Consider the following 27,079-nt stretch of genomic DNA (forward strand, 5'->3'; position numbering starts at 1 on the left):
TTGTGGTGTGCCAGAGGAGAATTACTCCCCTGATGTATCACATTAATATGTGATAAACAACCTTGCATTGCCAGATTACAATAAATAATTCACTGCCCTTCAGAGGATGTGATATGTGCCTGCACAGATTATTTACGGCTTTGAAATTATTCTTTTAATCTCGTACAGCAAGCTGCCAAGGTGAACCCGGAGTAAATAATGCATGGCAAAAGTTTATTTCTACTATATATTCTTTTTTGTCTGACTCGTTTTTTTCTATTACTTTTCAGTGAATGGTTGAGTGACTGTAGAGAACTGAGGGAGTGTGCGCTGAGCCTTTAGTGATGTTTTGTTTCTAATTGAGTTTAGGTTATTTCATATTTTGAGTTACTCCTTAGAGTTCATGTTTAGTCAACAGCTAACAAGAGGGCAGAAAGCTGAACATTGATACTCTCCAGATAACATTTGTATATTTTTTAGCTTGCCAGAAAATGACTTCTTGAGCAAGATCAAGTTCAGCAGAATTTGATCTTTACATGAACTGTTGCATAAACATGTAGTGTCGAATGCAAGAGCTGATGAAAATAATTTTTTTTTTTTTTTTTTTTTTTTTTGACAATTCCTAGTGATGGAGTGACTTTTTGAAACTGCCAAAGTATCAAAGAATTTGTGAAGAACTGCAAAAAATAATTGTGGGTAAAGTCAGGCAGGTCAGAGGGACATGATGTGTGTGGAAGCTGGAAGCTCTTGTGCAAATGAAGATGTTTCTATCCCCCTCCACCATTCTTTCATGACACGCTCACTAATCAAGAGTGGCTCAGTTTCAAAAACAGGAAAAAAAAAAAAAAATTCACTTTGTCACCATTGAGTCCGGGAGAAAGGGAACTAAAGAGCAGCTGCTGCCTCGCAGGGTATTCTAATCTCGAGGCTTTGCTGCAGACATGATGATTCACAGCTGGATTGAACAATTTTCAGCTTTTTGCCAGAATAATTAAGAAACAAGTGGAGTCAGATAAATTTGGATAACTGATGCAAGTATAACCAGAGAAAATGTGTGATAAAAACGTTTCTTGTTTTTTTTGCTTTTTCACACAAAATACTGTTGCTAACCCAATCAAATAAGAACTGAGAGATTATATTATATAGAACAGGATCCCTGCTACCTTAAAGGCACTTATTATGTGGAGCTGATTCAATGTTTAGCTGAACAAATGTGCATTTCTGCTTCTCCCTCTTCATTTGGTCAAGCTCCTGCCACAGTGGTTGTCACTCATGAGGAAGGGCCCTGAGGTGAAAGCAAAAAGCAGCACTCACAAATCCATCTGAGACCCTGAAGACGATAATCAAATGGATTGTTCACTTCATGGTATTTTCTAAGAGCTTTTTGTCATTAGCGCCCCGGTAACTTCAGCGCACTTTCATCGCAAGCGTTCGCCAACCTCGTCAGAAAAACGCAGGCTGACCCCCAAACACCACTCAAAAGACAATGTTGGATTATGCTTTTTTTAATGCATTTTAAGGGAAATTGAGATATTCAGGTAGAAACCTAGCCAAAAGAGGTTACTGTTTCACTTTAAATGATGTTCGATCAAAATATTCAACCGTATGCCAGTCACATTTCTTATGTGTAGTTAAAGTGCATTACCATGCTGAGAATGTGCTGAGGGAATGTAGGAATGATTTATCTTTTCATAGATTTTATAATGAACAGAACACAGAGGGCACTAACTGATAAAATCAAACCAAAGCTTTGCAGCCTCCAAACGTGTAAGATGTCTTATTTCATCCAGCCCACGAATCTGTAAAGCAAAGCACCTTTTTGCTGTTGTCTTGTTTTTTTTTTTTTTTATGTATGACTGCCTCAGTTGTTTGGTGCCTTAAGCTACTGTGTTTCAACTTCAGGAAACACTGCCGCCATGTTTCAAACCTTTAAGATGTGAAGATTAGTGTGTTAACGCCCGAGGATTAGAGTCAATGCTCCATCAGCAGTTCTCTGTCTACAGCCATTTACCTGCATGCTATGATTGTCCCTCTCTTCCAAGAGTCTACACCAAAACTGTGAGGTAATTATTTTCAAAGCTGTGCGCAACCCACTTTGTTTTAATGATTTCAGTGTTGATGCGTTCAGACTTGGAAATGTTAGATCAGGAAAGACATGAGCCTAGCCATAATTTCCAGAACATACTGCGTGACATTATCACTTCCTTGAAAGCAATGTCATGCTAACATATTTTTTTAATTTGTTAAATTGTTGTATATAATATGGAACAGATTTTCCCTCTTTTTTCGTTTTTCATCATTATGAGAACACTTTGTCATCTATGCTCAGTGATTCATTGAAATATTAATGATCCACCAGTGGAAGAGACAGCTTAAATGGAGAGTTTTCTCTATTAAAGAGGAAGGTTGCGAGGATAAGACATTGTGCAAGTGTCAAAAACTCATTCAATTTCATTTTCACATTTGATGAGACTGATAAATTACAGAGTTAACTGAATACGGATGAATTGAGACTCGTCGCAATGGTGCGCCGTGTTGTGATAGCGGCTTCTGTGAACACGTCAGCCAGTCTCACAAAAAAGGAAAAAAAAGAACATCCTCAGAATTTTCATACTTTTAATGCCTGCAAGGATTTGATTTAAAAAAATATATATATTTTGTATCGAATGCAATAATGAGCTGGATCAACCACCAAATTAGCGTAAGAAGTTATAGCCTAATACTGTAATGATAATGATGATGGCAGGACATTAGGGCAACATTCGCTTTTCAAATATACTTTAATGAAGATAGAAGAGAATGGAAAGCAGAAAAAGAATGAACAGCCTCAGATGAAGATTAACAATGTTGATGTTTGTGTTTTACAGCTAAGTCATGTTTTGCAGTTGAGTAAATAACAACGACCCTTTCAATGTGTCACAGAGGGGCAGTTATTTTGTCACACAATGTAAAATATGCAAACTTTTCACGAAGGCTTGATGTGCGGGCCCCATACTTAATATTAACAACATCTGAAAGTGCCGCACCTGTTTGCATAATAGGTGAGATTCATAAAAACAACACGACACTTTGGGACTTATTCATCAACTGCTGACATGAAGCCATGATTCCCTTTGCTGATTTTAATTAGTAATTTCTTAAACTCTGCGCCGCTCTGATGTTATCGTATGTCTCTGTTATTAATTCACCTAGGTTCCTGTAATGTCAGCATATAAAATCCAGACAGGGGAGTCATTTTTCAATTGGGAATAAGTGAGAAGGTTATTAAAAGGATATCATTTATATTGTCAAGTGGTAAGTAAAGTTAATCCAGCATTTCAGACATACCACATACACTTGGTAATATGACTGGCAATTGTATGGTGATGTGCAGTTATGCAAAAAAAAAAAAAAAAAAAAAGCATTTCGGTGGTATATTAAGCCTTTTTTTGTTTGACATGGCTTGTTGGAAGTGGGAGGGTGTGTCATCTCTGTGCTCACAGACTACTTAAGGAGTAACATAGAACCATTTCAGAGTTTTTTTTCACGCCCTGACGCAGCCAGGCAAAGCCGAGCTACTTCAGAAGACAATTTGCTCGCCTTAAAAAGAGGAGAATGATCACATCTCCAAGGGCTTGACTCCTCACCGTAACCCCCAAAAATGATGACACAGTAATCTATGGAAAAACCCTCACCTCAGCATTTTCCTCAGTGTAACTTGAATTTGATGGTAGCCTTTCAGTCCGACAGTACAGCAGGGAGGCAGCTGCTCAGATATGGAGATAGGAGCTAAAGGAAAAAATGGCACCTTTGGCACCTTTGCTTACAGACTGTTAGTTGTTTCCTTTTTTAACTTTTTTTTTTTTTTTTTAATGATCACATCTCTGATGTGACAAAATCTGACAAAAATGATAAAGCTTCCTGTTCTGCTCCCACTGCTGTCCTTAATGTGGATGCTTCTGACCTCTTTGTCTTCACATTTCTATTGTTTTTCAGGACAGGTGGGGAGGACTGCTGACCTTCATACCACTTAAATCAATTTTTTCTGTGATCAGGGTGAAATGACTGCTGTCTGGCTTTTTCAAAGAGTCTATTTTGATGCTTTTTTATGTGATCATGCTTTCAGAATCATTAACAAAATCTATTCCTCTGAAAACTGTGTCTATATTTTTGAGGTCATTCATCCACGCGTTTCTGTCTGATGCAAGCGATTTTAATCTTTGAATTTTTTTTGCTGAGAGACGCATACAAGAAATGGATCAATGTTACATGCATGCCAAAGCGAAAGTTTTGTACTCTCCTTCACAGTCACTGGCAGGATAAGACGGCTGACGGCAACAGACATACAATTTCCAAGTACAAATACAGCTAAGCCGCTAAGCTGATGATTGGTGCGGGAACGCAGTATGTAAGCAAATGACTTTGAGGAGGAGGAGAGGGCCCTGCTGATTTCTCAATTATACTTCCTCCTCAGGGTTTGGGAGTGAGAAAAAAAAAGACTGCATCACTGACCGTCAACCGGTCCAGACTGAACTCCTACCCTGAGGTATTGTGGCCCGACAAAAATTATAATGGGGCTGGATCCAGTTGGGGGGAGGCTCATGCTGCTGTGTGACTACAGAGGGGGGAGGTTACACTTTCAAACGTTGTGTTGACTGGATTTCTAACTTTCAGAACATCACTGATTTTCTGTAGAGATGGAACGATCTGTGGATTTCATGCTGTTTTCTTCATGAAATAAACATGCACAAATATGTACTTTACATTGTTTGCGTTGCATCGGGCAAATACACTGGGTTGTGTGAATACCGGAGAAGCAAACCCGAAAACATGAAATTGCCACATGAACTGCCTCAGATCGCTGCACTACGTGCAACCAATTGTTAAAATCCATCAGATGTCTCCCTAACAGAGAGGCATGTGTGCCGGGAACAAACGTGTGAATTTCAACTAAAATTTTAAGCATGCAAGCACACTGTAATAAACATCAGCATTTGCATTCATACTGTGGTGATAAGTAGGTTACCCTAGAATAGGAATACATCCTCTGTGGTGCACCATTGTTGTTAAATACTTAATGTTGCTGCCAGTATCTTCAAGGAGCACCTGTCCCGTTGTTTTGTTAGTGTGATTAGAGTGTGAAAGAGCTGTAGGGAAAAAGAATCAATAGGGAGCTCCATGTTAAGTCAACTCTGCGTGAACATACTTTTGAAATGGCATATTTGTTTCTACAGGAAAATGCCCCCACAAGTGTCTTTCAGCCATTATCTCATCAGGCACTAAACTACGCCGGTAACGCAGGAGGAAAAATGTGATGCTGAGTGATTATAGTCCTGAAAATTATTAATCCAAACCAATAATAACATAACATCGTCGAGCCTCACCTGCATTAGATTAAAAAAAAAAAAAAACATGCCCATTCACTTAGTGTCTTGTGATGTTTATCAGCGTGAAGCGCAGACATTTTTTTACCTATTTGGTCTCATCACCGCAACGGAATTGCTGAATATCTTTTACTCCTGCCAGTTGAATCATTACTCTCTATTCAATTATTTGATTATACCATTTACACCAGTAGGCGATACATTTTCACGTGCAGAGACAGCTACTGGCCAACCTTTTAAGGTCTTATTCAAGTTTAATTACACGCATGTGCCTTTGATGTCAACTGATTGAATGCACTGTTGCTACGAATATACCAACTAATTGAGGAGTCAATTTCAACCTGAGGAATCCCTTGTATGGTTTCAATAATTCAGCAGAAAAGTATGAAGAAAGGTTCAGCTTTTCAACTGGAGGTTCGTCCTGATACTAAATGTATAGTTTAATATGATAACCAAGTAAGAATTGCTGCCGATACAAAGATGGAGGAATAAGGTTGTTCGGAGTTACTGAAACTGAAAAAACAACGAGTTAGGTTGGGTTAAGTTCATGGAAGCGTTTTGGCAGTAGCACCAGTGGGTTCACATTTTAGATAAGCCCAGTTTTAAACATTACCTGAGATTAATCAAATGCACTTTCTCATTCTCCATCGTTTGTAGCCGTGTGTCTGATCAAAATATCATTTTAGTACACAAAGGTACAGAAAGGCACCATTCATACAGCAGAAACTACCTGTCATTCTCCCTCTGTGCAGGGTGTGGGAGTTCTCTCCCTCCCCGCCGAGCTCTTGTCTATTTTCAGTGATATGGTTTCCAAGCCAGCAATCACATAATTAAGGCCCTTCGTCATATTTATTCATCCTCAAAGGTTTCTGACAACCTACAACTGTTTTCCACCCCCACTGCTAAACTTTGTACAAACATGAATACCCTTGGCAGTTTCTTGATAATTTGATGCATTTGGCTTGATCCATCTTTATGCGAGTGAAAACACTTACTTCGTTTGTACTGTATGCTGACAATCCTTATAAAAAGATTAATCAAGGTTTTCTTTCCGTTTATTTGGGGTTTTTTTCTGCCAATGCATAATGAATTTGTTTAGAAGATTCATGACAAGACTCATCCATTTTCAACTCTGAAGTTCTGTAGGCAGGACCTGCTTCGCTGAAAGCCTCACGCTCAGCTAGCTGGAAATGGTTTTCGAACAAGGCCTAATCACTAATGCATCATTCCAGCATCTGGTCAGAGTAATACACTATCATTGTGCTTATTATTAAAAGTTTATAAGTCTGTTACATTTGTCTGTGGCCACCTTAAGAGCTTCCATGGATTATTTAAGCAGTAGCAGGGAGCAATAAAAAGCCAACCCTATTAACTTCACTCCCCACAGTTGTATGGTGTCCATTTGATGCCTCTCAAAAGTGAAATATTGAATTAAGTTTATAATAGACTTGATGGCAGTCCACAGCAAGAGTCAGATGAAATCTGTGCATCTTTTATGTCTGAGTGCTGCAAAAACTGAGAAAGAGACAGTGTGTGAAAATGTCTTACTTCCATTTAAAGTCAATTTGAGGTTGAAATGGGGACACTTTTTAAAGGCAAAGGAGAGTCAACAGCAAAAAGTGAAATCCGTAGTCTGAATGATTCTAGAGAATGCTCTCCATAATGTCCTCTTTGTCTCCCTTTTCCTGATGGTTCCTGGCTATGATGTAAATGTTCAGACGTCCGTCATCATCGTCCATTTGCTTGCAGTGAGTGTGTCGATGTGCACAACAGCAGGGGGGCAGTGCATATCCGCGCCTGCCAGCGTGATTCATTTTGACCATCATAACACCCATAACAGTTTTGGAGGACGTGCGGCAGTGTTTGCAAAGGTGCAGCAGAATTACAAATTCCAGTTAAAGGACAATAACTGAGTTGGTGGCGTGGGACACGCTGGTCATGCTGCAAGCCCACTGCAGCTGCATTTGAGCTCAACGCCTCAATCATGTGTGAGGCCATTGGAGGAAAGGCTTCATCATCTATTGTAAACAAATTAAAACCCAAAGAGCAAGTTTGATATAATTAGTCTGAGTAGATCACAGGAAAAAAAAGCTGCACACATAGTTCTAATGACTGCTTGGTAAATGACTGAATAAATATGCACGGTTAAAAACGAGAGTGGGTTCACTTCCAGTTTTCCAGTGTAATGCGCCACAGTACTGGTGGCTAGGCGCGCTGCCAGCACAAACTCATGAGGGTGTTGTGTCATTAACAAACAAGCTCCACACAGCTCCATTCTTCGCGTCCTACAATTTAAACCACAAGATGGGAGAGTGTGCCAATGACAGAGCAGGGAGTGATGCCAGGGACTACACAATGTGGAAGAAGTACTAATGATCAACAGTTCCTCTTAAAGCGTGCAGCTGCAGCGGGAGGAGACAGAGGAATTGTTGAATCAATTCTTTCTGTCTTTCTTTTAAAAACAGACATAAAAACATTATACGAATGGGGACACGTATATTAAATATTTTACTATTGTCAGTACTTTGACTTCTCAATCAACTGCATTTTTAGACAGATTTAATAAAAATGCTCCCTTCCATTAAGTGTTTTTTTATGTCCTGAACGGAATTCAAAATCCCCGAGTTCAAATTGAAACAGCAGTCTGGGCTCCTGATCTTAATTGACCTCATCCTTGCCACATATCACTTGTGTGTAGTCATTTGTCTCTCCCCCCGGGACAACCTCCTATTTGAGGCAATTACCTCAGGGGACAAAAGTGTTTTCCAATAGAAAAAAAAAGCCAAAAAAACAAAGTGAATTGGCATCATTGTGAACGGGCCACAATTTTCCAAAACATTTGATGCATAAACACAAAGTCGATGTCTAGTCCTGGGCCACTGACTGTCCTTATGTGCATGGATTAATTCATTCCAAAGTTTTTCGTAAAAACACCATTTAAAAATATGCACATCGACACAGCCAGCATCCACACACTTTGTATAGAATGCAGAGAACTACCACTGAGCACTGAAGGAAATTTCTTATCATCGAGACCAAGTTAATTAGAAACAAGTCTTCTGTAAACAATTCCTCCTGGTAACTGTGCTTTACAAGGGACAGCCTACAGAGCAGAGAGCTTACAAGCATCCATCACCCCTCGAGACAAGACGTCCATCACACTGTCACCATACAGATTATTTCAGAATCCTCTGCTTCACACCAGAAAACCAATAATGTGTCTGTTGAATTTATTATATCGATAAAGTTCTTGAGTTAAAACATTACCTGTAAAGATTTGTGTGGCATCTTGATGAATCAATTTTCTGCCATTAAAAGTCACTCAGGGTGTTACTTTGAGATACCGTCCGATATTTCATTTTAAAATGCAATTACACAATCAATAAGGTGAATATACTCTAAACATAATGTTAAAAGATGCCACTCTGTTGATATATTAACAATTTCAAGTCAGTAATGAAAACATTTTTTTCTGCAAAAGCAACACACAGCTACGAAAGGCCCAAACTAGTGACCAAAACAGTACAGGTCAATAAAACATTCAAGCAGACTCGGTCCTTGGCAGTCTGTGTAGCAGCTCGGCATTGCTCATGATTATCACTAAGGTTCATATAACTGCTGTAGTCAGGCTTCTTCCTGAGCAACGGGTGTAATTAACCGGCTGGACTGGAGGTGGGGAATAAACTTGTGTTTAAGAATAAGTGTGTTATAGAGACAGCCCTCCTTGATCCCAGGCCCGAGTCATCACCTGAGGGATGCTGTCTCGGAGACACATGAGGTTACAGAGTCCTCTGATTGCTCTCAGGAGGGCCATCGCGGCCTGCAGCATCGGACATCTTGTTAGGACTCGGTAGCACATGGTAGAAATGAATGGGCCGCCCCCGCACTTGAGTGGGAATTTCAGGATAGGACCCCAGCTATCTAACAAGCCAATCACAAAAGCCAATTAGGGCCGAAGCATTGCTCTGGGAATACAGAGATTCCAGGGTTTGGGCAGATGATTCAAGCCTCAGTCCCAGTCTATAGAATTTCAGTGTGAATTTCAGCAAACTCAGCCTCTGGATCAATCTCAGCAGTGGACCGAATCAGATTTCCCTTGGTTCAGTGTGCATGGACTGAATGCAACATTACTTTACTTAACTTAGTGTTTTGACAACTTTCCAAGGCTTGTCAACTGGATCGGATTTCGTTTGGTGTTCCGAACTTGTATTTTTTCTTGTTGTCTGCTGATGAAAGTACAGCAAAGTTTGCAGAGTCGTACGGAGCAAAAGATCAGGAAGAATCAAAAGAGCTCATCAGCTCATACTTCCAAACAGTAATTTTGTTCGGTTGCCTTATTTAATTTGGTGTCTCTATAGAAGGTGACCTTCACAGCTCTAACCTTCTGAATATTTGTTACATCTCTTCACTCTGGCTGTCCTTTCAAACCAGAAGAGCGCATGTTGAAAGAGAGAGAGGTTTTTATCCACATTTTACAACTTTCTTTTCCACTTTAAATTTTCTGCCGAAAATGTAGTTACATGATGGCACAAATATCAAGTAAGACTGATGCCGACAAAAACCCCAGATGTGGTTGTGCGCTCATATACAAGAAGCTCATACATGCATCTCACTGCAGGAAGATGATGACAAGTGTTGCATGCATTTTGAATGAACATCTCAAACAAGACTGAAGCCAGTCTGACCTCATATTAAATACTTACTCAGCGGGGGGGGGCTGTTTATTGGGAGATGAAAACAGTTGCCGTTAGCGGGTGGCTCTTTTGATAGCTGTGTTAGTTGAGTGTTAGTATGTACGCTAATTGTTGCTTTCTAATCTCTGCAGTTCCTCCTCTGGTCAACCTACCTGGTTGTGAGCTCATGTCACTTTCTCTGAGACAATCTGCTAACTTAAGCAATACAGATATGTTTTTCTATCAAGATTTTTCTTCATGGGCTGCAGCTCAAAAAGTCTATGAAGTTCTGCTTGCAGTGATATCTTCAACTCTGTTGATCTGTAATCAAACTGAGTCAAGGGTAAGAGTAGGCGCGCTTCTCTTACAAAGCCTGGCCAACCTCTGATCATTTCGAACAAGGTGAAGGCAGCTGGACTTACATCTTTACAGAAAAATGCATTCATGCTTTTCAGGGAAAGAAAAAGAACTACACCTAAAAAAAAACAACAAAAAAGTTCGTTAAAAAAATTAGTTTCTGCAGATTCAAAGCAGAATGATCCAGAGAGTGTGACTTCGTCGTGAACTGCACTTGAGGCCAAGTGTACAAAGTTGTGCTCTCTCTCACTTGCTTCATTTTTATTTATTTATTTATTTTTTTCATGCCCTGTGTTATTTTTACTGACTTGGCCATTTCTCACCTGTTCACCAGCTCGGTCTGTGTTTTTCCTGAGTGGCTCTCACGTGTTGCTCATCCTTATCAGCGCTGATCTGCTCGCCTTCCCTGCAGCTCCCAATCTCCAATTAGTGCCTGTGTGTGCACTATGTTGAGGCAGTTTTTGACCTTTGCCAGAATACCTGTCAGCATGTCATTAAAGTGTTCAAGCTATTCCTGTTTTCCTGTTGCCTGTCACTTACTATCTTCCGTGTTGGGAGCACCTGTTGCTGATGCCCCAATTTCCTGCTAATTTTCTTTTTTGTGTGCTCAGTCCCTGCTGATTCAGCACAAACTGAAACTGAACATAAAACGTGTTAATTGACTTTGAAGACATTTTTTGTCGGTGTGTGCACTCAGGTCCACTCAATGCTTGCCAGGTTCATGAACTGTTGTAAAAATAGCGAAATGCGGGGTGATGCAGAAAGGACAGTAGGAGCAACATGACAAAAGCCTCCTACATTTTTTGCAGGCAAGCTATAGTGGCAGCCAAACCTATATAAGGATCTTAGCATTTATTTTATGGGTTGCTCTCAGCCCTCTGGTGTGTGACACACTTTCACTCCCAATATCACGCTCTCATGCTGCCCAAGCAGTCCTCACGCCAAAACTACGGCATTATATTTGTACCAACGTTAGTGTGTGCTCAACTCTGTCCTCACACTTGCTCGAGCTGGCACAGTGTGGAGTATGTAAATGAACCACAATTCCAGCCAATCACACACCGGGGGGAGGGGGAGGTGCAGTCTGATTGGCTCTTTAGCTCATTGTAGTCAGGCCATATCCTGAAATCCTTACATGTGTTGGCAGCTGCATACTTTTTTTGAACCATGACTCCAAACATGGACCTGTGGTTTAGTGCACATACGTGAGCTGTAGTTCATTAAATCAAAACTTCCCTCCTGTCGGCTAACAAAAGTTGGCAACCCTGGGAAAACATTTCTTCTCTGTCCGATGTGGCCTTCAATGAGCCAGTCATCGCAGACGTCTACAAAGTGAAAACTGTTAACCAATCAAGTTGAAAGAGACAACTCTAACACCTCCACCTTTGATACCTTGAGTCACAAGGCTGCATAAACTAACTTTGTAAACAGCATAAAGAAGAAGCTGCCTATAATCTATGAACTGTCAGCTTGACCGATCAGCGAAGAGCTTTGGTGATTTCATCAGTATTCCATTTCCTCTTTGAGCACTTTGAGCATCAGTATTAAAGCATATTATTCATTGAGCTGTAAATATAGTGATTTCATTTGCATGATCTAAAGTAACAGTTTCTTTAGTTTGATTTGATGTTCTTCATTAATGCTGCATGCTGTAACTGGTAGCTATCCAACAGCTGCCTGGAATAGACGCACACACACACTCATGAAAGCAAAACTATACACAGCAATTATTTTGGTTCTAACTAAATAGTTGTTGTTTTTTTGCTGCTTCAAATTGCTCAGAATGTATCAAAGATCTTTGTTTGGGCCGAAATTGGATAGTTTGGGTCTTATTTCCTCTAACTACCTTGTTCCATCTATCCCCCAGCTGGAGCTAGTATTACCTCTCATCCCAGCAGTGGAATAGTTGAAACAACAATGCCCTTTGCATTTTACATTGACTCACATAAAGTGTGATTATAATAGCAATCAAGTTCATTTTTTTTTCTTAAGAGACAAATATTAGCTCAGTGTATGTAACGTTGAACGAAACAGCATAAACGACTGCTAAATTAGGGGTTAAGCTTTCATCCCATCACGGGTCTCTCCTGTATTTAAGAACATGATTGACTTATTTTTCAGATCCGATCAGTCTTAGCCTGATGATTGTTGTTGTGTTTTTTTTTTTCAAAGTCAACGTGATATCATGTATGTGTAAACCGTATGATTTCAGTGAGGCACTGGTCACTGGGGGGAGGGCCCTGTGAAGGGGTCCCATATCAGCTGCTGACGTCATGAATGTGGTCGTGATAACTACCGTAACTTCCAGATTATAAACCACCACTTTCACGTTTTGAACGCTGCGGTTTAAACAACTATGCAGCTACTTTATGGATTTTTACGGGTAACGAGCTTCATGCAGCCAACACATCAGAACAATGAAATTACCCAACAGGTCACAGTGGACCAATGAAATTGTTTGAATTAAATTAAACGCACCCACACTGAACTCTTCAGATCAGTCATTTATTTTGCGCTTCATGCACACACTCTAACGTGGAAAACACACAAAGCAATGCATATGATGCAGCTTTCAAGTTAAAGTCGATTGATCTGGCGAAAAGGCAAAATCTTTATGAGTAACATAATTCCTGCCATATGCCTTTTCCTCCCATATTTCCGACACCTGCGGCTTATAAAAAAAGTGAATATATATATATATATATATATATATATACAAAACTGTTTTCCGGCTTCCAGTTGCGGCTTATATTCAGGTGCGCTCTATAGTCCAGAAGTTACGGTAACCACATACAGACATCTAAAGGAATTTTAACCGGCACAAAGAGCAGGTCTATTGCTGCGTACTCCTTTTCAACGTATCTGTGGACGCCGTTCATAACCAAACCTTTATCAGGACAGTAATTGCTTTGTCTCCTTATTAAAATCAGCCCTCCTTGACAAGTCAGAGGTTGAAAAATGACTGCTAATTTCACACTTGTCTTCATTTGCCCTTGTTTTAGGCACAACTCAGACAGGCATGCTTCCACTTTATGGAATTTAATAGAGCGACAACATTGTATCTGCATGTTGCTGTTTTAGGATTAACCTCTTTCGGTTGGCAGGATTGTTTGGATTTCTTGAAAGTGAAGAGCATTTTCATGAAGAGATTAGAGGTAACTGAGTCTTCTGTGTCTACGTGTATTTTTATTCTGTCAGTTTAGGTAGGGGCTGGGGGGAGATTTTCATTTGTGGAATTAGTTGAACCAACTGGTGGAACGTACTCTGAGCCATTCATGTTGATGCCACACCACATTACCCCTACTCTGCTCATGGATTATCCAAAACTTTGTTGTTGAACATGAAAGCAACTCAATCTTGTTATCGCTTATGCACCAACATCCACGTAACAAAAGACTTCCGCAAAGCATTTGCCATGGTTCAATCCTAATAGTCTTAGCGGCATTAGACTTAGAACAGCCACAAAAGGAAGATCACTCTTCCCACTCCCACAATTAAAAAAAGATTAGAGGCAGGCTACAAATCTACTGCGTATTTACTACAGGTGAGGGATGCAGAGAGTCAGCCTGCTTTACTACACTAAGCAACGTCTCAGCGATATAATGTTGACATTGCCTCTGAAAGCGATGCCCCTATAATTCTGATGGTATGTTACTCTAAGTTAAAAATTTTCATCTGTCTAAATACAGTAAGAATGGAGTGTTGTGTGAAACGCTCAGAATAATTCATTTGATGTTCTTCCTCATCACCAGGAAGTGAAACCGACATGGTTTTTTCAGGGCTGATAATGTTACCGATATTAATTTGCAGTAAAAGGGAAAATATTGCCGTCAAAATTTTAATAATACAAACCCCAACACTTTGTTTAAATGCCTTTAAGCATGTGTTTATTAAACAGCTTATCAGATTAGCAACATGTTAAAGTTTTTTTTTTGTTTTTTTTTTAGACAATAGACAGCTTTGTTTTAAAATTCGAAGAAAAAGTGCAGGGAGCTCCCAGGCTCAGCAGCATGTCTTATAAAGTTAAATGAAAACTAAAACAAATAAACAGCTCTCTAAAGTTTTCTGCAGTACTCTCTACAGTCAATCTTCATTTTCAACCAACATTTCACTTCTGTCAAAATCTTTCCGAGGACAGTTGCCTTAATGACACAATGATGTTTGAACTGCGGGTACCTGATCAGTTTGGTGGATTTAGAGCTTGTCCCTGGTATCTCCACCTAAACTGGCTCAAACTGCCTTCAGTTTCCATCGCAATTCCAGCAGCATTTCAAACGTAATTAGCTCAGCCTCCTCCGTTTCTAACACAAAATGGAGCTTCAATACAGCAGAATCAGAGAGACATAGAATTGAACATCTGGTGATCTTTTTAATTGTGCATGGTGATTAGTGTTGAGCGAACGATTCTTTTTTATTATTTATTTTTTTAAAGTTTTGCCTGGCTTTTTCAGCAACTAGATCAGAGCTTGAGGTGTCAGGATTGGAATTTTTATGAGTATCCAGAAACAATTTGTATACATGAATTTAAGCAATTATTTGAAAAATTGTTTTGCTTGTAAATGGGTTATATTTCCAAAAAAAGATTTAACTGGCTGCAGCCTTCCATGTCCCTTTGGCTGACTAATGCAAATTCAAAGGTGCCACTCTTTGCAATGTAGAGAGTGGTGCTATAGTCAAGGGCTGTGAGCTGTTCATGCTTAGTTATTGAACATTTTGATCAGATATATTAAAGAAATCCCTTTGTGTCACACAACAATAGAACAAATATGTGTTAAATTACATATAATGATGTAGATTGATTCACAGTTAACAGGTACTGCACAAATAACACAATCCAACAGAAACTGCAGTCAGGAAATAAGCTCTAATATACGTATCTTCTTTTATCAATGATAATTATATATTATTTAAAAAAAAAAAGTATAGTGTTGCTCATGTTTTCTGAAAATTGTGTGTGTGTGTGTGTGTGTGTGTGTGTGTGTGTCCGTGGGTGCATGCGGAAGGATACAGTGCTAAAGTAGACAGAGTGGAGATGAATTGACGCATTAGTGTCGGGGCTCTTTAACAATTTGTCAAAGGAAATTAGAGCGACTGCTCTTTATGATGGTGCTGCATAGGAAAGTAACTGGGGGAGAATAATTCAGTCTCAATTCATTTTATGCTGAAGGCAGGTCAGGGTTGAATTGCACCATTTGGCTTTGGAAAGTAATGTCCATGAGTATCTAGATTGCCTGAACAAAAGCGCAGGGTGGCCTTTATGGGTCCTGCAGGATGGGTGAGGGGAGGGCTTAGCCTGTAATGCTCATTGCTGGAGATGATCACTGACAGCTATAACCTTAAGGCAGTATTACCACCAGCAGCAACCATCATTTCGTTATTACATTCAACAAAGTAGTCTAATGGGTATGCAATTGTGGCTGTGCCATAGTATGCTGCCTTACTGGGGTGGGCAATTGCTGACAACTTTGTTTCTCAACACTGGATGCGAAGTGAAGCAATGAAATGAAAAGAAGGATGAAATAATTGTTAAGGTTCAATAATGAGAATAGCAATAAAAGCCTAAACAGCTGGTGAACTGGTCACTGGGCAGCTTAAGCTATCTGTGTGTGGGTCCTGTCAATCAGGTAAATGCTTACCTCGTACGAGCGAAAATCATTGTTAGGAAATAAACTCTCATGCTTTTGAGCCTAAGCATGAACGAAGAAGAGCTTCTCAAGTATTTTAAAAGCAATCAAGGGTCTTGTTCTTTCTGCTTCAATACATTTTATCTAGAGAATGAGTCATCCCTTAGAGGACTGATGCACCCAGTGTAGTCCACGATTAAAGTTCATCCTTCACATGGTACAGAACAGGCTGATATTGACTGCTTCCACTTCAGTGGAGTTCATTGAGATTGACACATAATGGAAGCCCAGTGTGGAAGAGAAAACAACGAGAAAATAGATATATACATGCCCTCTGTGAGCTTTAAAAACTACAATTTCTATATCATTAACTGTGATGTAATTTTAAATGACGAACGGACGTTTAGCCCTTAAAGAGAGTACCCGCACTGACTGAAATGCTGATTTACACTGGCCTTGTTAAGCTAATCAGGACGGACCAACCAACGCTGAGCGGCCGTGGTCGTATAAATACCCCTTTAAAACACAGCACAACAAAGATCAGGCCTTGTAGACGAGCACCAGGGTTACACTGTCAGACAAGCCTCTCTCCACACAAACAAGAATTTTCACACCCACTGCTGCTAAAATGGGACATGGCTCTGACGGGCCTACAGCTTTGGTGGCACCTTGAAAAAAAATCTAGAAAAAAAGAAAATGTAATGTTTTTAGAGGTGCACTCTCCAAAATGATGGCCACAAATGATGTTGACTGCGAAGACGAATGTTTCTATTTAAGCATTTTATTTCTCTTACCTGCTGAATTGTAAATGGGCCAATTTGGATACATTAAGCAGGAAGCTGAGAGGAGGCAGAATGTATCCAGATGTATTATCTTTTATCACTGAAGCATCTCCATCTGCAGTGTGGAAAACATACACCATGTCTCGTTGTCATTCACAAAAACGCCACAAGAGCGGGATATCTCAGATTTACCTGGCAGTGGTTATCGAAGCTGCTAAAATTTGAATCTCCGGCTTCTGCTGCTAGGTCTCCTGCCAGGCTAGCTTGAGCAGCTGCCAAAGGTTGCCCATAAAAGGAGCATGAAACACCATTTCCAAAGTCTGTCTGAAGTCTCATGTACTGACAAGCATAGGGCCAAGGCAGGGCTGAGATCACCGCACTGGCATGGGGAGGTGAATGCCTCTCTCCATTGCTGGAAACTTACTGGAAAGTCTTTTTTTCAGAAACAGAGGGGTATCTCGATATCATCTTCTGAAGTTGACTGCGGAGACAGATGGATGCTGCCAGCAACGGGATGTTGTGTGTCGTCATTGCTATGCTATGTGATCTTCAGCTTCAAAATGTTTCGACTGCTCGAGCTGGTGAACTTACAGAAAGACCCGGCAGTCCAGACGAACAGGCTTTCCAGGCAGGGCGAGTCATTTGTGAAAAAGAGCTTGAGTAACCATCTCTTTGATTGACTCCAGCGTTGTGTGGTGGACACCAGAACCAAAGCTGACTGCTTTAATCTCATCGCTTTTTTTCAGCTGTGATAACATTACAACTTCAATTGTGTAACCACCGAATGAATACATTTCGCAGGGACTCTATCCACTCTTGAAATTCCTGATAAAATCCGACTCACCTCTTTTTTCTTTTGTCGGAGAGAAAATGATCAATCAAATGTCTTAAAAGTACAATACCTAATTTTCCCATTAATGTTTTATCACTCCATCAGGGAACTGACCTGCTGTCTCAAATTACTGCAGATGATACAGTCTGAGGTGTAATTAAAAAACAATTAGGAAAATATGGCAGGCTAAGAGAACCTTCACCTCCCCTCAGTTAAACGAGGTCATTAAGCATACTGGATATGACTTTTATCCAGGTGTGTGTAGGCAGAATACATCACAATCTTACAAGGAACATCTGGAATTCAGTGCAGCGGAGCAGAAAATGTTAACCCCCATGGATCGTATGTTCAAAACAGTTGATGAAAGTATTTTTTAAGCAAGAAAAGCTGTCTCTATATAATCAGCTGCTTAAAAATATGAACAGATTTGCGACCAACAATTCAACACAAATCATTGTTTTATTTTTGTCCATGCTGAAAATCAAAAAATAGTCACAGTTGAGGCTGGAGAACTTATAACATGAACAGAAGCTGAACAGAAGAGTCAGATCATCAGACCTGAAATCTACTCAATCAGCAAAATGTAAGGCATTCAAAGTGCGTGTGTGTGTGTGTGTGTGCGCGTGTGTGTGTGTAAGCAAGCTTCTTTGACCCTGACAAACATTTTAAGTTTGCAATTCAAAAGAATCATCGACTGAAATAAAACCATGCCTGGCTAAAAAGAGATGTCAGAAGAACCAAGAATTACAATCACAAACAGTTTGAATATGACAGTAAAGGGTCACAAACTCATCTCAAACAGTTACCCAAGCTGTCTATTTAAATGGAGGTGCATAACACAGACACAATGTCGAGTTATCATCAAGGTAAAAAGAAGAAACTCTGATTGGCAACTTCAGGCTTAAAGGAATAATCAGAGTTTGTTATTATTTATGCTAATGAGTTGGCATCCAGAAAGGCATGGTTGCATGGAGCATTTTGTCCTTCACCGGCTCAAGAGCAGCCAGACGCTCCACAAAGCCACTGATGAAATTCGTTTGTGAGAGGAGTGTGGTATTATGCACAGCGCTCCAAAATAAAAACAGCCCAAAGGAGAAACAGGGTGGAGGGAGCATCAAGATTTGAGGCTTTGCTTACCTCTGGACCTTAACAATTTAACATCATTCAGGCCAAAAAAAATTAATAATAATTATTATTTTTATGTTTGTTGGCTGTGTCTGTCAAATCAGATCTGCTATGTTAGTTCAAGTCTTTATGTGTGTGTCAGTTTCTGTTTTATGCTGAAAATCTGTGTTGTCTGGTATACTTCCTGTTGTCTTTTCAAGCTTCCTACCTGTGTTATTAGGCTCTAAATGTCCTGCACCTGTGTCTAATTGTCACCCCTCCCCCTTGTGTATATAAGGCCTGCCCCCCCCCCCCTCTTGCCAGTGTGAGCATGTTGCTGTCCTCCAGGCTGCTTCAGAGCAGAGTGTTTAGTCCAGTCGTTCTCAAGCTGTTGCCTGAGTTAGCCCATTGCCTGTTGATCTGACCAAACAGTTCTGCTCAGTGATTCTGCGACTGCTGGTTGATTGTTTGACCACCTGTGTCCCGAACTCTTGGACGGTATTAAGGGACATTGAACTCTATGCCCAAGCCAAGTCTGCAAGTCCAATCTCTCTGAAAGCCTGACAAAACCATAATGGAGAAAAAACATTAAGAAAAACCAATTACAGAATGACTTCAAATGAAGAAAATATCCTTTTTGGATCCAGAGCCCAGACCTTGATCCAGCAGGGGAGCTGCAGCTTCTCACGCCACATCTAACTTCGTCCTTGGGGTGAATTTTTATGTGAGTTTCACATTTTTAGTTTTTTGAATATTATTGAGGAGGACATGCAACCTTGTGTTGGAAACACAGAATTTTTGCTGAGCTGTTATTTAATTCAATTGCTAAGATGGATCTAAATGTAAATACCATAAGTAACCAACATATTAAAATAAATATAGTATACTTAAAATGAATGAAAGATCTGCATAAACAATACAGCTTCAGTGCATTTGACTTACATTTGCAGCAGTGCTTCACCCCCAAAGATGTGAAGGCTGGGGAGCCAGCACTCACTTATGCAGTCAAAGAAAGAGAAGAGAAAACAGTTTTGTGGAACATTATCAATTTTAAACCTTTCAAAAGAACTTCTACGTTGCCAGCTAATTTTTGTAGATAGTAAGGAGCCCCCCTAGTGTTACAGGCACACAGCGCCGCGTCTGCCTTAAAGGCATTTAAATTTGTATTTTGTTAAGAGGGAAATTGTATCAAAGTGGAAGATGCCAAAAAGCCCATGTTACTGTAAGGTTTTGAGAGATCTAAGCGTTCGTAATTCCAAAAAAGCTGTTATTTGTGATTACATGTTGTCAGAATAACAGTTCACACCATCTTCTGAGCACATGAGAGGTACTTCGCCTATCAGTAGTTCTCCTTAATTTTAATTTTCTTCTCTCCTTTCAGTCTTGCCAAATTAATATCAGATACAGGCTTTTCTTTCAGCATTTGCTGACCCTTTGGGCCCATGTTTAGCTCACAGCATTGACAATGTCGGTCTCATTTGGGGTGTGTACAGAAGTGATTTGCATGTCTTGCACAGATTTATCCAGGTGAGGGCTCGTTACTCTTTCACGAGTAAACTTCTTAACTATGTTCTGTGAAAACGCATCTATCAAGTAAAACACAAATCACATACATGTTTAAAATGACTCATTTAGGCGGTATCACCTATGCTCAAATTATCAAAGGATATCTGCTGGGCTCTCTATTTTATTAGGTGTCTTTTTTGTAAATTCAGACAATGAAAAGCAGCTAAAAATATGAAGACGCCGTTATATTACCAGTCATTCATATGCATTGCTTGGAGGCATTTTAAGAAATCCTTGGAGACTCTGTTGAAACCAGCTCCCTTATTGCCCTTGTTGTTTAATTTCTCAACCCAAGGAAATGAAGAGTAAAGGATTTTTATTCCTCTTTTTTTTTTTTTTTGGTTCTTTTTGTCTGTCTCCACACCCTCCAGCTCTAGCAAGGTCCATAATTTCACTGGTGTATCACGCAGCTCTCTCTGTTTACGGGCACTTCTTTTAAATTAAAAGTCACAATCTGAGTGTCAAGCAATTGTGTCTGCCTTGTGGCAATAAAGTCATGAACTATTTTTAGTCAAGATGCATCCTCTTCCCAGCGTCAGTGCTTTGTGGGTTTTTTTTTTTTTTTTTTTTTTTTTTTTTTTTTTTATATGGCAATTGTCTTCCAATATGACTTTGCGTTAATTAGAATCTGGGCTGAATCTGGTGGAACACACTAACGCTCACATAAACCCAGAGTTGCGCCTGACTGCGTTTGTCCACGATGCTCGATACAATTCCTGCTGTCTTTCGGCGTCATGCTACGACCTGCTGACTTTCTGCAATACTCTACTGCGCTGTATAACACGAGCTTGTTTGACTTCAGGTTTGGTTACAGATCACAAGTTTTGTCAGTGATCTGTTCATGCCCTTTAAGCCCTTATTCATCCACACAGTGTGACCTACAGTCCGCTGACATGAGTCATGGCACAGCAGGACAGCAGGTCTAGAGGGAAGCCATAACATCAGTCCACTTTTAAAGTGACATATGATAATACGCAGGATTTAAATGTACCTCCCTCGAATTCACTGCATTTGAGAAGCCTGTGCTGTGACCAGGTTTAAATGTGGATAATGCAGAGAATTATGTATAATATCTTTATTATAACTTAAGCATATTCCTTACAGACATTATATTTGAATATAATTTTACATTTTTCAACTATTTCAATCCTGACTGTTAAGCATGTACTTCAATGTAATATTACTGGTCCTTATTTCAGATTCTCACCTGCCACAGCTGAAAGAGGTCTTAAGGTGTCTCATGCAGATTCTCGTACAATGTGCCTGCAGTTTCCCAATCTGCACCAGAATCTTCTTGGAGGTTGTGTAGTAATAATGCAGTCTCTGGGTGTAGGGATGATGCTAATGTTGTTCCAGTTAACAGGTGTCAGATAAAGTTTGGTTGCTTGTGTTTGTAATGAAAGGACGTAAGTCTTTGAATAACATCGAAATTCAGTGCATCATTTCAGGCGGTACAATCAGTGAGCACAGCACCGCACCTGTTGCTTTGGAAATCATGCAAATCATGTTGGAACAGGAGTCTTATTTTATCAAAACTTCCCTTTTAAATAGGAACCTACAGTGAGTTTAATATAAAAAAGGGGGGACTCGCACCATACACATGATAAACTTTTCTCACGATTAGAGGGCATATGACTGATGCTGAGACTGTTTTCCGTGTTGTGAGGTCAAACCACATGGATACATTCTGAATTAACATCGGGATAATTAACAATGTCAGGGCTAACAATGTGCAAAACAACAGGTAGTAATTATGAAGTCGTGAGATCTACAAACCTACAGGAACACACGTGCACCATGTCTGCCATCTTCTGCAGCCCTGCACTGCATGTAGTTGATTTCCTACCGGGACCTCCATTGTCATCCAGTCTGTAGAATATAGTTTGGTTGTTATTCTGGAGATGCAAGTGGTTAGGAATGAAAGAGCTAAACCTTTCTGTTCATGTTGACTTCACAAGTATCACCCTGCAACTGAATATCTCTATCGGAGGAAATTATCTTTGCTGTGTGTGCTTTTAATTCCCACAAAATGTCTCGTAGACCTGCTGTATTAATGTACAAATTGGGTTATCCTTCTTTCAAGGTCTCCAGCCTTAAATTAATATGACATATTTGGCAAGGTAACCAGAATGGCTTTTAAAAGAATTTAATAAAAAGCATCACTGATGAAATTAGCTAATGCCCATTGACATTTTATCCTGAGCATTATACGAATAACTGGATCCAGTGATCATATTTCTCATGGTTTCTGATGCTACTGTCTAGATTCCAATTTAATTTAGAAGCGAAAAGTTAGTCTTAAGGTCAGGTGTATTCTGAGGCAAGTGGTAATGCATCCATACTGCATTTAAAGAAAAGATTATTTATTCTGTGCTGTGGGACTTGCTCTTTGACGAGTTTTTGTTTTCCCTCACAGAGCGAGTAAAGCACTTAGAGGGAAGATTTCACGAGAGTCTCTGTCTGATACATTGACACCGAGTGGTTTAATGTCCAATAAACAGCCGTACATCTTCACACTGCTGACTGTGTACGGCGATGATGAACACGGGGTCCCCGACCATTAGTTGGCTCTGAATACAGTTTTAATCTCACATTCTATGCGTCGAAGACACAACTTGCACAAATGAGTTTTTGCTTGGTTTATATCACATGCCAGTTCTAATGATAGAGGCCCACACAAAATATTCCAGCAGACAAAAAAGCAGTAACCGTATGTCTCGGTAAACCCACGAGAGCGGCAGCCTGTGAAACAAAGCAGCTTTCACTTTTATGTCCTGGCTTTCTCTCTCTCTCTCTCTCTGTGTGTGCGTGCTTGTGGTTGTTGGTCAAGTTGCAAGTAAATTGGTGCGTAAAATGGCAGGAAGAAGCTCAGGTTTTGAGCTCCATTTGAAGCGTTCTCGCTGGTGTATAATGGTAGCAATGTTGGGTCTTTCATATGCAATGCTGTTGCTCAAGGATGGATGAAAGTGCTACATATTTTTTTAGAACATTATTTATTTCTTTCCTTTAAAAGCTCTTTTTTTTTGTTTTATTTTTTTTTGTTTTATTTATACACAAAAAATATGCTGTATTTCTCAGCCTGCTTACTCTTCAAAGCCACACTTGTTTTATTGAGACTAAACCTGATGAGGTCACGATGACAACAATGCTAAAAATGATATTCACACAAGATCACTCTTTCTTTGACATTTCCATGTGATGACACATCGTCCATGTTCTGCCATGAGACCCATTTTTGATCTGTTATTTGCATGACATTTAATTGAGGATTCTGTACTAAATCACACATTTTCTCCCACTAAATTATAACATCACATTTTGTTGGCTCATATTGAGTGTTATACTTGTGGGGAGGAAGGTAACAGTAACTTTGTCTCTTCAAACAGGGAGAAATATCTAAACACCCCCCCCCCCCCCCCCCCCGCCTTATTTCTATTTTTTTTTTTTTTTCCTTCTTGAGATAGTTTTCAAGGAGACCTTATTAAAGTACACTTCAGCTGTATGGTTAGCTGACTTTGAGCTATCATCAAAGATTTTGGCAACTTCCTTCTAAAATCTGATTCCACAGTCACTTCCAGGGTCCAATTAGTGAGGGGAGAGGGAAATCTTACACTCAAAAACAAGTATCGTAAATTATTGTGGTAGTACAGATGCAGCTCGTTATTGTTATTTATTCTTCCGTACAGATGCAACAATTTGCTATCTCCGAAACAAATTCGAGACCGTTTGCTTTTAAAGAGCAATTATTCTGTATGGTGCGTATACTAGGGTTGGAGATGGCTATAATAAGACCGAGATCATTGGAGAATGCAAAGTGCAGTTAAAATGTCTGTAATTAAGAGAAAAAAGGAGAGTTAGGTGGCAGTCTTTGAGACAGAAATATTTGACGACTATGGTTTTATCAGCTCATACTGAGCCTCATTATGAGAGTTAATACATTGCGAAAGCAAAAGTGCAAATATTAAATCAACACTTGGACAGTATTCCTGGCCCAAAATGTCCAGTTTACCAGGTCCTTGGCAGATCAGCCAGAGTGTTAATTTTGGATCTTGGCAAGATTATCTAATGCCATTATAATTGGCATCATCCTTTGTGGCTCCTGTGTGTTATAGATTTTTAGATCTGTCAGATGCAGACCATTTGTAAACGCTGTTTACGTTGATTATTTGATTCTTTGCTTTCTTGTCCCCCTTTTTTTTTTTTTTTTTTTTGCTTCATTTAGTCCTGACAAGTCAAGAGGATACTTGTTTTGATTTTTCAGAAAAATGTAATGATTAATTGAGAGGCAAAATGGTTTATGTATTTTCCCAGAACGTCATCAATCATTGTCACAACCTGCATAGTACAGCTCAGGATTACCATGAAGGGCACGTGGCTATAAAAGCAGTTATTTACTCTGAGTATTCAGGTTTATACTTAGAACCAACATAACAGTTGGCACAATAGCAATGTGCACAGGAAGCTGAATCGTCTACAATATTAACAAGTAATTTAGTGAAGATCTAATGAAGTCTTTGGTCTTTCAGTCAGACCTGAGATACCTGCTTTATCCCTGTGCACAGTTTTCACATTAAGGATCTGTATCCGTGCCTGTTCAGCTCAGGCTCACTCCTAATTGTCCATGTGTGTCAGTGGATGTATAAGCCCAGTGATGGACTGGCAGACTGTTTCATGTGAAGCCAATCTTCACTCTTTCAACTTTTCACTTTTCAGAGAAAGAGGAATCGTATAGGATGCAGTGGTGTGTTTTTAGGGCTCAGAGTACTCCTGGCCAGAAGAGTCCTACAATGACAATTATGTTCAAATTTGATACTATCCATATCGTGCTTTCTTTTTGTTCACTTTATCCATCTCTCCCATCTTTTAGGAGTTATTATTCCATATACTTTTTTTCGTGCATAAGAGCACCAATACTAACCGCCATTAAAATGAATGGCTGTGCATGAATCTGTCAATAAAGGTTAAAATGGGTATTCATCTACAATAGGAAACACTCCAGGCACACATGCATGTTGTCTCTTGAAAAGGAAAAAAAAAAAAAAAAAAAGGCAATAAATGGATGATCCACTTGGGCTGTGTCTGGCTCTGGTTGTACTACAAGACAACACGTAATTAACACCAGTTACCAACACCACAGCACCCTTTTAGCTGTTGTTGCTTACGTGAATTCATGCGCCCATCCAGCCAGATAAAGTGTTAGAAGGGCAAAAATAAATGCTGAAATAACTAGATGATCATAGTGCTGGTGTGACTTTTTAATGCGTGCTTTGCCTCGCTGACAGGAAAGCAGAGTGAAAGACCTTTTTGGAGCGCTGTTGTCTTTTCAGTGTAAACTGGAACTTGTTTGTGCTTACATGTAAGTCTCAGGCAAGACGATGAAAACAACTCATTGCTGGCTTCTATTTCTGATCATCAAGGATATAGTCACTGTATTTTTATTTTTTTATATAAATATAGAGATATAGATCTATATCTACATATAGTTCTATTTACTTTTTTAACAGTATAAAATAAAGTGAAAGCAAAGTCGGTGTAATGTTGGAAAATATTTTTTTGTTATTTGTAGCTGATCTACATTTAGAGGAAGCTTAACTGAGGTTTTGCTTGAAGGATCACGGTGAGCTGTTGAGCTAGACAAATCTGAGTTGAAAGTACTGTTGAATTTCTTAAATGTTCTCCAAATTGCCTCAGTGTAATGTGAACAAAGTCCACTGGTGTAACATCGTGAAGACGGATATGTATTACCAGCATTGAGTCCGTACTGCACAATCTGAAGTGGTTTGTAGATTTATTATTGTTAAACTTCTGCTGTCAGACAAATTTTAGACACAAACTACTTTCTTTCCCAAAGTAGGACACCTGCATATGACAGGCTTCCTGTCAACAGTTTATGCAAATCGGTTTATCTTCTTGTGTTTTATTTATTTTATTTTATTTTTTTAAATAAACTGGTTTGGACATTTTGATTTTTTTTATTTATTTATTTTTTATTTTTTTTTGCATGATGCAGACAGTCGGGTAACTGTAACCAAACAGAGAGACCTCAGCCTCACAGAATTTCAGGTCATCTGTCTTTGCATTTCTCTTGCCCTGGTTTCTAACGAAAACAGATGTCTTCAGAATCTACAGCAAGATACCAGGTGTAGGGGTAGTGGTAGATTCCAGATCATAACATGCAAGAGAAATCTTTAAAAAAAAAAAAAATAGAAAGGGAGAAGTAGAAAAGGGCCTCTGGGCAAATGTCTGTTTTACACAGACTGAGCCTCTGGGTTGCTGCTGGCAAGATACTCGACAAATGACAGCACTTGGTTGGTTGTTTCAAGGCTTTGAGGCCATTTGCCTTCATGTGACAGGTTGTGTATCCTTCTTGGTGCTCTTAAAAAAGCGACTGGCTATTAGTTGCTTTAAGTTTTTCTATTCAGTGAGGATATCGCACCTTCGCAGATCTGTGCTGAACCGTCTACTTTTAATGTTATGTGTTCGGGTCATAACATGAAATATAAACATGTTCTCTGCCAATCACAACAAGTCAGATGAATGTTCCTTCATTCACTCCTATCTTTGGCCACTTATCTGTTTCGGGGTCATGGGGGATGCTGGAGCCAATCCCAGCTCACGCTCGGCGAAGGCGGGGTCACCCTGGACAGGTCGCCAGGCCATCACAGGGCCAACACGCAGAGACAGACAGAGAGCAACAACCCCTCACACTCAGACCTACGGACAATTTAGAGTCACCAGTTAACCCAAACGTGTCTTTGGACGGAGGGAGGAAACCCACACAGACACGGGGAGAACAGGC

The sequence above is a fragment of the Echeneis naucrates genome, chromosome 10 (assembly GCF_900963305.1).
Source record: "Echeneis naucrates chromosome 10, fEcheNa1.1, whole genome shotgun sequence".
Lineage (NCBI taxonomy): Eukaryota > Metazoa > Chordata > Actinopteri > Carangiformes > Echeneidae > Echeneis > Echeneis naucrates.